Genomic DNA, 12,187 nt, shown 5'->3' with positions numbered 1-12,187 from the left:
AGAAGGTCTTGCACATATTCATGAGGAACCTCCTGTGCTGCAGTTTCTGTCTGCTCCCCCTTGTCCTGTCTGCACACACTGCTGAAAAGAGTCTGGCCTCACCCCTTTGTCCCCCACACCTCAGATATTTATAAACCTGGATCCGGTCCCCTCTCAGTCTCCTTTATTCAAGGCTAAAGAGACACAGTTCACTTAGCCTTTCCTCATAGGGGAGATCCTCCAGGCCCTTCACCATCTTTGTGGCCCTCTGCTAGACTCTTTCCAAGAGATCCCTGTCTTTTTTATACTGGAGAGCCCAGAACTGGACACAGTGCTCCAGATGAGGCCTCACCAGGGCAGAGTAGAGGGGGAGGATCACCTCCCTTGACCTGCTGGCCACACTCTTTTTAATGCATCCCAGAATGCCAATCCCTGAAGTTGGAGTAAGAGTGCATGGCTTGGAACATCTCCTGACACTGATGATAAAAAAATATATTTTTTTATCCTTATCATTATTATCAATACTTCTGTCAATGCTTTACAGGCAGGTTCAGCCTGGTTCCATGTCTATTGTGGTGTGGGACCCACAGACCCACTCTCCAAGGAAGGGGGAAAAGGGAAAAAGGAAAAGGGAGATCGGCCTAGAAAGAAAACAGCGGCAACAATCTGAGGAGGAAAGCTAATTTACTAAATAAGATACTGGAATGCAAAGTAACACAATATAATTGGAATTTGATCTAATATATCAAGTAGAATTTGCAAGAGAGAGCCTTCAATAAACTGAAGGCCTTACGCTAAATGCTGAAGGTGAGACAGCAGCCAGCACCTGCTGGTTGGTCCACAAGGATAGAGAGAATATCTTTCCTCTGAGCAGAAAAAGGTAAAAATTGTAAGCAATGCAAAGTCCTCTGGGGAACATAGTTCTTCTTCTCTTCTGAGGTATATCTGCAGCTATCAATGATCCACGGAGCCAGAGCATTAACTCTTTTAAGTCCCACTGCACTACATAACGTTATGATGTGGAATACCAATAACAAAAATTATAAAACCATGACATTCCACCCCTTATTCCACATCACTACATCATGCATAATATTTATAAAGGAACAATGATTAACATGCATTAAATACACTCACACACACACAACATATATATATATATACGGAATTACTGACTGCGCATCTCCAACACCAAATTCCCTTGTGGTACACATTGAACTTCCCCGTTCTTCTGCATCGCCCACCAAACGGACCCAGGTCCCTGAGCAAAAACAGTTTCATGGAGAGGTTTGCCCTTTGACTCAAACCACTTTTCCCAGCGTACTCTTCAACATGTACTACATGGACCTTATCTCTCTCTATAGTAGGTAGGGAGCTGGATTGGGCAGGACCATCACAATTGATAGATCCTCAAGTGTTGACCAACCAGGTGGCTTCTGCCAAATGCATCTCACAATGCTTAATTGTTCCACCACCCCTTGCTGTCAACATGGTTTTTAACAACACGTTGTATCTTTAAATTTTACCAGAAGCTGGTGCATGATAAAAGATATGATAAATCCACTCAATGCCATGATCTTTGACCCAAGTATTTACAAGATAATTTTTTAAATGAGTCACATTATCTGACTCAAATCTTTCTGCAATGCCATAGGACTTGCTTCTTGAAACCTAAGATAGTGTTTCAGGTGGTAGCATGGGGTACTGCAAATGTTTCAAGCCACCCAGTGTTTGCTTCCACCATGGTCAGCACATAGTGCTTACCATTGTGAGTTCATGTCATGGTGATGTAATCAACCTGCCATGCCTCCCCATATTTATACTTTTGCCATCACCCTTCCCCCCAAAGTGGTTTCATTCTCTTAGCTTGTTTAATTGTATCACAGCCATGGATAATCTGTGCACTAGCATCCATAGTTAAGTCCACCTCTCTGTCTCTAGCCCGCTTATATGTTGCATCCCTTCCTTGATGGCCCAAGGTCTCATGGGCCCATGGAGCTAAAAATAATTCACCCTTGTGTTGCCAGTCCAAGTCTACTTGAGCCACCTTAACTTAGTCAGCTCGATCTACCTGATGGTTATTTTTCTGTTCTTCAGTAGCCCAGCTTTTAGGCACATGTGCATCTATGTGGCACACCTTTACAACCATATTCTTTCCGTTGCCAGCCATTTTGTTCCCATTGGTGTAACAAACCCATAAAGAGTTTGCCACAATCCATGAGTCAGTGTAAAGATAAAGCACTGGCCATCTCTCCTGTTCAGCAATATCTAAGGCCAGCTGGACAGCCTTTACCTCTGCAAATTGGCTTGATTCTCCTTCTCCTTCAGTGTTCTCTGCTACTTGTTGGGTGGGGCTCCACACAGCAGATTTTCTTCTGCGATGCTTTCCCACAATACGACATGATCCATCTGTGAACAGAACAAATTTATTTTCAGTTTCTTGTAATTCATTGTATGGTGGGGCCTCTTTAGCACACAATACCTCTTCTGCTGGTGATGTTCCAAATTTTTACCTTCAGGCCAGTCCATGATCACCTCCAGGATGGCTGAGGTTCCTGAGCCTGCTGAGTAATCAGTGCAATCCACTTACTCCAGGTGGCATCAGTATCATGATAGGTAGAGGGAATATTTCCTTTGAACATCCAGTTCAGCACTGGCAGTTGAGGTTCCAGAAGGAGCTGCATTTCAGTGTTGATTACTTAAGAAGCAGCCCCAACCCCCTCATACACGGCTAAGATCTCCTTCTCAATTGGAGCGCAGCACTCCTCTGACCCCCTGTACGCTCTTCTCCAAAATCCCAGGGGCCGGCCTTAGGTCTTCCCAGAGGCTCTTTGCCTCCTACAAAGGTCTTTCCACTTGGGACCTTCCTCTCCAGTAGCAGTGTAGAGGATGTTCTTTACGTCCTGTCCCATCCGTACTGGCCCCATGGCCACAGCATGGGCTATCTCCTGCTTTATTTGCTCAAAAGCCTGCTGCTGCTGAGGACCCCACACAAAATTATTATTCTTCCGTGTCACCTGATAGAGGGGGCTGACTATTAGGCTATAATTTGGGATGTGCTTTCTCCATAAAAACTACTACAACCAGAAAAGACTGTCTCTTTCTTGCTAGTAGGTGGGCTGTAGGGTTAATAACCCAAAAGAATAGTATTCAGAGAAAATAGTAAGGAAGATGGTATATTTTGCAAGGCTTATCTGGGTGGTAAACAGACAACCAGTAAATAAAGAGAGGCTCACCTTTTGCAGATGGTTGAGGTTTGCCGGTAACTCCACAGGGGAGGGATCTCCAACAACAGATCCTTCCCCAGTGGTGGTCAGCCCTTAAATGGGGTCTGGGAGAGGTGGAGCCAGACTCCACTCCTTCCAGTCACACAGGTGCTTTGCCTTCACCTGTGCTCCTGCAGCTGACTCAGTGCTCACCTCAGGTGATCAATCATTTGTGATTCATAGTTCCCATACAGTGGACACATACTGGTGATTTTGTCAATCACATCTCCTGGGATGTGACAACACCCATCTTGCCATTTTAAGCCTAGGAACTGAATTTCTTGGGCAGGTCCCTTCACTTCGTTCCACTTAATAGCAAAACCAGCACCCAGAAGAATTTGGATTATTTGCTCTCCTTTCTCAAAAATTTCCTCTGCTGTATCGCCCCACACAATAATGTCATCAATATACTGGAGGTGCTCAGGTGCCCTGCCCTTTTCCAATGCAGTTTGGATCAACCCGTGGCAAATGGTTGGGCTGTTTCCACCCCTGGGGCAAACGGTTCCAGGTGTACTGACCTCCCCTCCAGGTAAAAGCAAACTGCGGCCTGCATTCTGTGGACAAAGGTACTTCTGTGGAGAAGAAGGCATTCACGATGTCAGTGGTGGCATACCACTTGGCTGCTTTCAACTCCAGTTCATATTGCAACTTTTACATATCTGGCACAGCAGCACTCAGTGGGGGTATGACTTCATTCAGGCCATGGTAATCTACCACCAGCCACCACTGGTTCTATGCACCAGCCATATGGGGCTGTTGACAGACATCTACTAATTCCTCTGTCAATAGCTGAGTCTTGGGCAATGCTTCCTAGTTGGTGAGCTTTGTTACCGTTTAGGGACACAGTGCTGGCACCATTGTCCCAACACTGAAGCAACCAGGTGTCAATAGTTTCATCCGAGTGCCGTACAAACTCCTTTTTTTAGCCTTGGATTTCAGTCATCTTCAGCGGTTGACAAATAGTGGTAACAGTGACTTCTTCATCATCACTCCCCTCTCCATGCCTCTCACTTTTCTTAGTTGCCTTTCTCAGTGGTGGTGGTTTTGAGGAGGGCCCCTCACCTGGATCTTCCTCTTCTTTCTCTGCTTCTTCTTCTTTCCGCTCTATACACAAGGACAATCATTTCCATTTTTGGCCTTCCAAAGGGGCAACCAACATTGATACTGGTGCTTCCTGTGATTGGTCAGGTTTGACTTTGAAGTTTCCCTTTCTGGTTCAGGCCTCAGTTTGGAAACTCTCTCTCTCCAGAATAGTATTATATAGAGCTTGGTAAGCACAACACAAGCCCCAGATAAACTGTTCCTCCTCAGATCTTTCTGAGCTGCACCATCCCTCACCCAAATACTTGCATTGTTTCTCAGGATCCCACAGGTGTTGAAGACTAAAATCCCATGACACTAGGGGTCCTCACACTTCTAATCTTTTTCCTAAATCTCTCCACATTCCCTGCCATTCAGCATTCTCTGGCTTTGAGGAAAGCTTCCTCCACATGATGTAAATTACTATTGCAGAGTGTGCATGCAGGGAAACCAATAACACAGAACCTAGGCTGGCATCCTCAACGTACATAAGGAACTGGAAATAGAACCTGGAAACCAGTCCAAATGTCATATTGCCTGTTACATTAGCCGGGTTGTCTGGGCACCAGGCAGGTATCTCCATCAGTGTCCTTAAGTGGCTATACACAGATATGACTCCAGTACTGAACATAACGAACTTAAAAATAAGCCAACATGTTCTAAGGTACGTAATGGCCCTTAGACCTTTTTGCACTAGTTTTACAGTGGAGTAGAGATTCTTGATTGCCCACATTCTCCACCAAAAATTGTCATGTTGTTATCCGTGCCAGGGACACAAGGAAAGAAAAAAAAGGGAGAGAGGGAGGAAAAAAAACCCAAAAACTGCACCATCGGTGTCCACGCGGCCGCCCAAGCAGAGCCATGCACTCCAGAGAGCTTATGTTAGTACTGCAGGGGAAGCACATGTGCTGTACCTCCAGGGCAGCTGAGTGAGAGGCTGGTGTCTGGCCCGGAGCTCCTCCCCTCTTCCACTCCCCACCAGATCATTAACTCCTTAACTCCCTGCATGATGCTCTGATGTTGAATATCAGCATCAAAACCACTGAACCACAACAAACGCCTAGCCAGGAACACCGAGCACACCAGCACAGGAAGGTTTGCACATACGTGTAAGCCATAGCTGGCAATGCAGAGGACTTTTCAGAGGACCTCTGTCTTTACAGGAGTGAGCACATATGGATATAGGAAAAATATAAACTGTAACGAGTGCAGTTTTCCACCTTTCCATCCCTTGGAGAATCACAGAATCGTTAAAGTTGGAAACACCACTAAGATCATCTAGTCCAACCATCCACCCATCACCAACAATATCAGGGGAGCAACATGTTTCTCACCCAGTCACTGGCCCTGCTGTGGAGATGTAAGAGAAGTAGAGGCTCCTTTCTGGATCTGCTAAAGCTAGCATCAGATGAAGTCTTATTCAAAGCAGTTTGCTGCCCTCTGTAGCCCAAATAGAGCTCTCATCATTTGATCCATGGGAGGAACAATGCTGTTAAGTGAATTCCTCGTGGACCCCAAGAAGGATGGCACAGCAAAAAGGCAGCAGTGCCAAGTCTGGCTGGCAAAGGTGTCACGCTCCCATAAAAAGGAGAGAGAGGTGGTTCTTTGATTATGTGTATACTTGATGGCGAGATTAAGACACAATCAAGACACGCTTCATTGCCATGCAGAAGCATTATCATCTTTTGCAGTGATCAGCTTCTCCAGGCCGTATCCCCCCAAAAAGCAGGCTTGTCCCTGATTCTGCTTATCTTTACAACAATAAGCACTGTGGTACAGTGACACCCACCTAGATAACCTGCAGCTCTCACTTAGAGTCTTATCACCAGAAGGGCCTCACAATGGCCATAAGCAATAGGAATTCAAAGCTGGAGTAGCAGTCTGCAGAAGCTAAAATGAAAAAAATAAAAAAAAAAAAAATAAAAATAAAAATAAATAAAAAAATAAACTAAAAAAACAGCAGCATAAAGAAAGACCCCAGAGAGGCCCAATGCTTTAGCATACTTTAAACTGCAGAGATGACACTTCTTTTGTCAAGCTGGAGCTGCTTATTTCTCTCTGGTGAATTACCCAGAGAAGAGCCCGGAAAATGAAACCTGCCATGCACATAGAACCAAGTGGGGATGAGGTTTGGTATTCCAGCATCCAGCACAGAAGTATATGTCTGACAATAAGCTTGGAAGACCAAGCACCTCTTGGCCTCTGATGCACATGGTCCATGTGGGTTATTTGTGACAGAGGGAACATAGCCCAGAGCAAACTAAAACACCTGTTTTTCCATTATTCAGAAGCAATTTTCCCCTTCCTACTTGCTGCCTTCATGAAAACTAACCACAAAGCTTCCAGCAGGGATAAAAGCTCTTTCACTGCAAACCGACAAAATTCACAGTCAGATTTTTCGCCAAAGAAAACATTTCTGCTTTCTGACCCTGCCCAATTACCTCCGCACAGCTTTCTCAAGGTGACAGGTGCCCTGGGTTGGACTAACCTACTTACAGTCTGCAGGTGGATGTTGCCCCCCAGTGGTGAAAATAGACACAAACAGCGATGCATTTATTTTAGTTTATGCATAGAATGGTCCTAATGGATAACTATTCTTTCTCTCTGCTATGTGTATTCAGGGATGCAGATGCCTAGACATCCTTAAATCCAGCCCCATCAAATAGTGGGTGCACAGGATTATCCCACAATGACCATAGCTCATGGGCAGGGAACAGGACTGTCACCTCATTGTGGCTCCAGCCATCGGTGCTTTATGTCACATGAACATTGGAACAGAGCCTCAAAACAAACCTGGAACACGTTCCCATTTACTCTTTTACCGCCAGCACACGGAAAGGCTAGAGACAGTGCAAGAGGGAATGGCCTAAGTTCCACCGGGGAGGTTCAAGTTGGGCATTAGGAAACATTTATTCTCAGGAAGAGTGGCAATGTAGTGGCACAGCTTCCCAGGGAGGGGTCACCATCCCTGGAGGTGTTCAAGAACCGTGGAGATGTGGCACTGAGGGTCACGCGCAGTGGGCACGGTGGGAGTGGGCTGGGTTTGGGCTTGGGGATCTCAGAGGTTTTTTCCAACTTCAATGATTCTGTGATTCTATGAACAAATTGGAGCAGCTCCTTATGTATTGTTACAGTCACATCACAGCCACACAGCATTCAGCAACACACACACAGTGCTTCATAGGAGAGCAAGGAGAAAGGGTTTGCGCCAAAATAGCAAACCTTGGGCGCTGTCTGGATCCAAACGCTGAGGAAATACTCAAAAAGAGGCTATAAAATGAGTAGAGAAGGACTGTGTGGGAGGCGAGGTCTTTCGGTGCCCGCATCCCCGAGCCGTTACAGCCATTCCCAGCCGTCCTTCGATCCAGCACTGCCATCTTCAGGCAAAGCGAGCTCTCTGCGCTGCGTCCTGGGCACATTCTGCTGCCCCCACGCTGCCACCACCAGAGCCCGGTGCTGTGACCCTGTCTGCCGTCACATGAACCCAACAGGTCAGTGCCATACACAGGTGGACACAGCTACGGCCAAGGGTTTCCCAAACCTTCAAACCCAAAGCTGCGTTTTGGTTTGTTTTCGTGTTGGTTTGGTTTTTGCTCAGAGACCCTGGCACTGCTGCCCAGAGAGGTGCGTGTTCCCCATCCCTGGAGATGCCCGAGGCAAAGGATGGGCAGCCTGAGCTCGCGGGGAGTCTTTAAGGTCCCTTCCAACCCAACCAGACTGTGATTCTGTTTTGCTCACCTGTCCTGGCAGGAGCACAAGACCATAACCTGGTTGCAGCTGGAACATCTCCCTCGGTGGTCTCAGCACTGATGTGGGCTGTCCTTTTGAGATGATGTGGCTTTTCCATCTGTTCACACGGGGAATGCTGCACATTTCAGGGAGAGACTTTTACCTTCCAGCCATCCCTGTTCTTCCTTGCCAGCAGGTGAAACACACAGCCCGCCTTGCTGCAAAATGACAACCATTTCCATGAAGTGGTTTACTTCAGCAGCAGTCTCCCAGCCCAGGGAGGAGCTGCAATTTGGCAGCACTCAGCCCAGCTGGGGATTATTTGCCATCAGCAGCACATCAGCCTGGAGGCAGCACACCCCGACCCACTGAGCTGAAATAGCCAAAGGATGCTCTTGAGCATGCCTGAGCCAGGAGCACACAGCATCACCCAGCCTGACAAACAGTGCTGCTTATCTGAGGGCCTGAATTAATTAAGCCCTGAAATGCATGCAGCATGGGACGTAATGCTGAATTACAGCTGTTGCTGCTCTCCCCTGGCTCAGCACAGAGGTGAGTGATTTACTGATGAACCTGAGGCAGCTGACAGCAGTGTTCAGGTCTGGGACACATGCCAGCCCCCAAATGGGACCTGAGCTGTGGCTGGAGGTGGGCTCTGAGGTACCCGGCTCTGGCTGCTCTAAGAGGCTCTTCACAGGCTCCTATCCTGCACGGGAGGAAAGTTCATAAGTTCATAAGTTCATAAGGTTGGAAAGGACCTATAAGATCATCTAGTCCAACCATCCTCCTATCACTATCTCTACCCAACTACTAAATTAAGTCCTTTAGCACCTCATCTAAACGCTTCTTGAACAGCGCTAGGGATGGTGCCTCAACCACCTCCCTAGGCAGGCCATTCCAGTGCCTGACCACTCTTTCAGAAAAGAAATGCTTCCTGAGGTCTAATCTAAATCTTCCCTGGCGCAACTTGTGGCCATTCCCTCTTGTCCTGTCATTACTTATCAGGGAGAAGAGGCCTACCCCCTCCTCACCACAACCCCCCTTCAGGAAGTGGTAGAGTGCAATAAGGTCTCCTCTGAGCCTCCTCTTCTCCAGACTAAACAATCCCAGCTCCCTCAGCCTCACAGAAACATTAAGGTTGGAAAAAACCTCTGAGATCATAAGGTCCAATTGTCAAACCACTCCCACCATGCCCACTGACCACGTCCCTCAGTGCTGCATCTCCACGGTTATGGAGCACCTCCAGGGACAGTGATCCCACCACTCCCTGGGCAGCTGTACCACTGCATCACCTCTCCTCCTGAGAATAAACATTTCCTAATATGTGTTGGGAAGAGGGCAAGGGAGTGCCAGGGTTTGCATGGCACCCAGAGGAACTGCCCCAGCTCTGCACATCAGACACATCAGGTGGGCCCAGGTTCACCCCTGGGGTGCACTCCCTCTGGGAATAGGTGGGTTTTTCATTTTACAGAGTGCTAATGTCCTTAGAAAGCTTTCTTGGGTGGCTTTGCATGTTAACTTGTGAAGAAAGCAGCATATATTCAACGAGAGTCCGTCTGATTCAATAGAAATAGACCTTTATTAATAACATGCACCTTATATGTATATTTAAAATACATATACATTTTTCTACTATTCACTTTAGAAAACAATTTCATAAAAACCTTTCAATCAGGTCCCAAGTAATTTTAAACATTAAAAAGCCATTTTCCATCGCAGAATCAGTAGGCATTGTCCCAATGAGTCGGTGTGCAGTCACCGTGTAACACAACGCAGGCTCATGCATTCCAGCAGAAGCAAGTGTTCCCTTTTCTGCCGGGTTAACCACTTCAAATATCGGATGAAATACTTGATGGCACCTGTTGCAGACATTACATACAGTTGAGGTTCCCTGCTGGGAGCGCAGTATGGCATTTGAAAGCTGGAGACAGCTTTTTTACACCGGTTGGAGCTCACACGGAGAGCGCTGGCATTGTGGGTAGTGCAGAACCTGATGATGAGAGGAACTGGAAAAAGAGAAATTCAGGGACTGACTGCAGTCTAAAAAAGAGGAGAAGAGGGAATTGCCAAACTATGAGGTTGGGGTGGTGCTCCCCAAGGCCCCATGGGCACAGAGCTGGGGCTGCATGACATTGTATGGGGCTGTCAGCTGTACACGGGCTGTGGATTTGCATGTACAAAGGCTGTATGAGGATGGGACTTTAAGGCACCATAGTCCATATACTCAACACATTCATCAAAAACAATGATTCCATTTACAGTGCAATATCAACGTATTCCAGAAGCCAAGCAGCAGCTCTGCCATCACTTCTCACAGGTAATTCAGCAATGGAGGAGTGCCTCAGGGCAGGGCAGCCCCCACGCTGCACATGCTGAGCATGAAGCACACAAGGAGCCTCACACGGATGTGCACAGAGAGGCACAGGCAATAACCAAAGTGTTTGCTGGAGCAGAGCCCTAAATTTGGGGATGTGAGGTTGCAAAGCTGAATCCACGCAGAACCTCCTGTTGCTGCTCAGTGCTACCAGTTCAGGTCCAGCACTCACAGTCAGGGGAGACAGCAGCACAGAGGGAGCTAAACTCTTTCAAACGCGAATTACAGTCACGTGTGCTGTTCCAAGATGACCACACATTATTCTACACCAGTCCTATTGGAAATGACCAGCTACCTGTGAGCAGGTCTGTCTGTGCCACCCAGCATCACCTGATGAATGCTATCTCCAAGGCAACAGAGTTGGAGGGAAGGAAGGACCTGCCTTACATCCAGTGCAAACATAGCCCATGTGTGGGAGTTCCTAGCACAGTCATAATGGAACATACATATATACTTATATACCTATCACCAAATTCTGACCACCTGCAGGTTCACACATCAGAGCCATAATTGCAGCTATGAACCCTAAAACAAAACAACCACTGCATGAAACTATATTACAGGGCTGGTGCCCAGGAGCATGGAAACTAAGTGACAGAAGCAGTACATTGTTCAAAAAATGTCAGATATTTCTGGGGCAGCATGCAACTCTACTGCACCTCTGTACTGCTTTATCATTGTAGATTATGGCTATCAAGCACTAATGTTGAATGGTTGAACGTTGATCCACTTTTCACTGGCAAAAATCACTGCGTGAATCATAAGGCAGCAAAAACTTGAGCAGACTTGGTGTTTAGAGTCATGGAATAATTTCAAATCAAAGCCAGCTGTAACTTTCTAGAAAGAGTCATCTTCTGGAGCAAGAAAAAATGTAAGAAGTAATAGAATCAGACAACAGTTTTTTTGTTCAAGAGGAGAAAATGTAGGTAAAGTGTTACCCTCTTTCACAGATACCCAAGAGGTTTTGCTGTCTGACCCCAATTTTTTGCCTGTGCTACATCCTAAGCAGACAGTGCTCTGTCAGAGGAGCTCGCAGTAGGCAGGAGCACAGCTGCCCCATTCAGCAGAGGAGGCAATTGTCTTCACAGATGGTGGGGTAATGCTTTTTTTCAGGCAAGGTTAAAGGCCTTAATCCTACTGAGCATTCATCAATTTTTATTTGATGTAAGCAGTTTCATGTTTCAGGCCGGGACTCTCCTCTGAATGTAATAGAGCAGATCAGAGGGGAAAAAGCTCTCTAGCATTCAGTGTAGCTGCTAGATCACTGTGAGTTTCAGCAAAAAAGGACACAACAAAAAAAAAAAAAGTGCATAAACCAGGTGAGTTTAGAGCAGAAGAATCACACTGACTAAACAACCACGCTGCACACCATGCCCCCACTGCCCTCCTGGGCACATTGCTCTCCTGTGCTCCTGTGGTGCCCCATACCCAGCCTTCCCACAACACCTGTGCTGCTCACGCTCCCTGCTTTGCAGGTTATCCTCTTAAAACAAGCTGTTGTTTTACTTGTTGCACTAATAAACTGTGCCTTGCTGCTGCTTTGTCCTCTAAAGCTGTACTGTGGGGGAAGGAGTTGCTCACACCTCCTGCTTCTGCCCTCTCTCTTTGCTGTGAACACATGCCCAGCAGCTGCCATGCATGACACACACAGCTGAGATGCTCTGAGTTTCCTCCTGTAACCCTGCACTGAGAACATCCCAGTCAAGCAATGTTTATACTTCAGAAGTAACATCAGCGACATCTGCATGAGAAAAAAGCC

The sequence above is a fragment of the Cyrtonyx montezumae genome, unplaced genomic scaffold (assembly GCF_038088225.1).
Source record: "Cyrtonyx montezumae isolate F1298 unplaced genomic scaffold, pur_monq_1.0 scaffold_10, whole genome shotgun sequence".
NCBI classification, from domain to species: Eukaryota; Metazoa; Chordata; class Aves; order Galliformes; family Odontophoridae; genus Cyrtonyx; species Cyrtonyx montezumae.
This window is presented reverse-complemented; position numbering follows the sequence as displayed.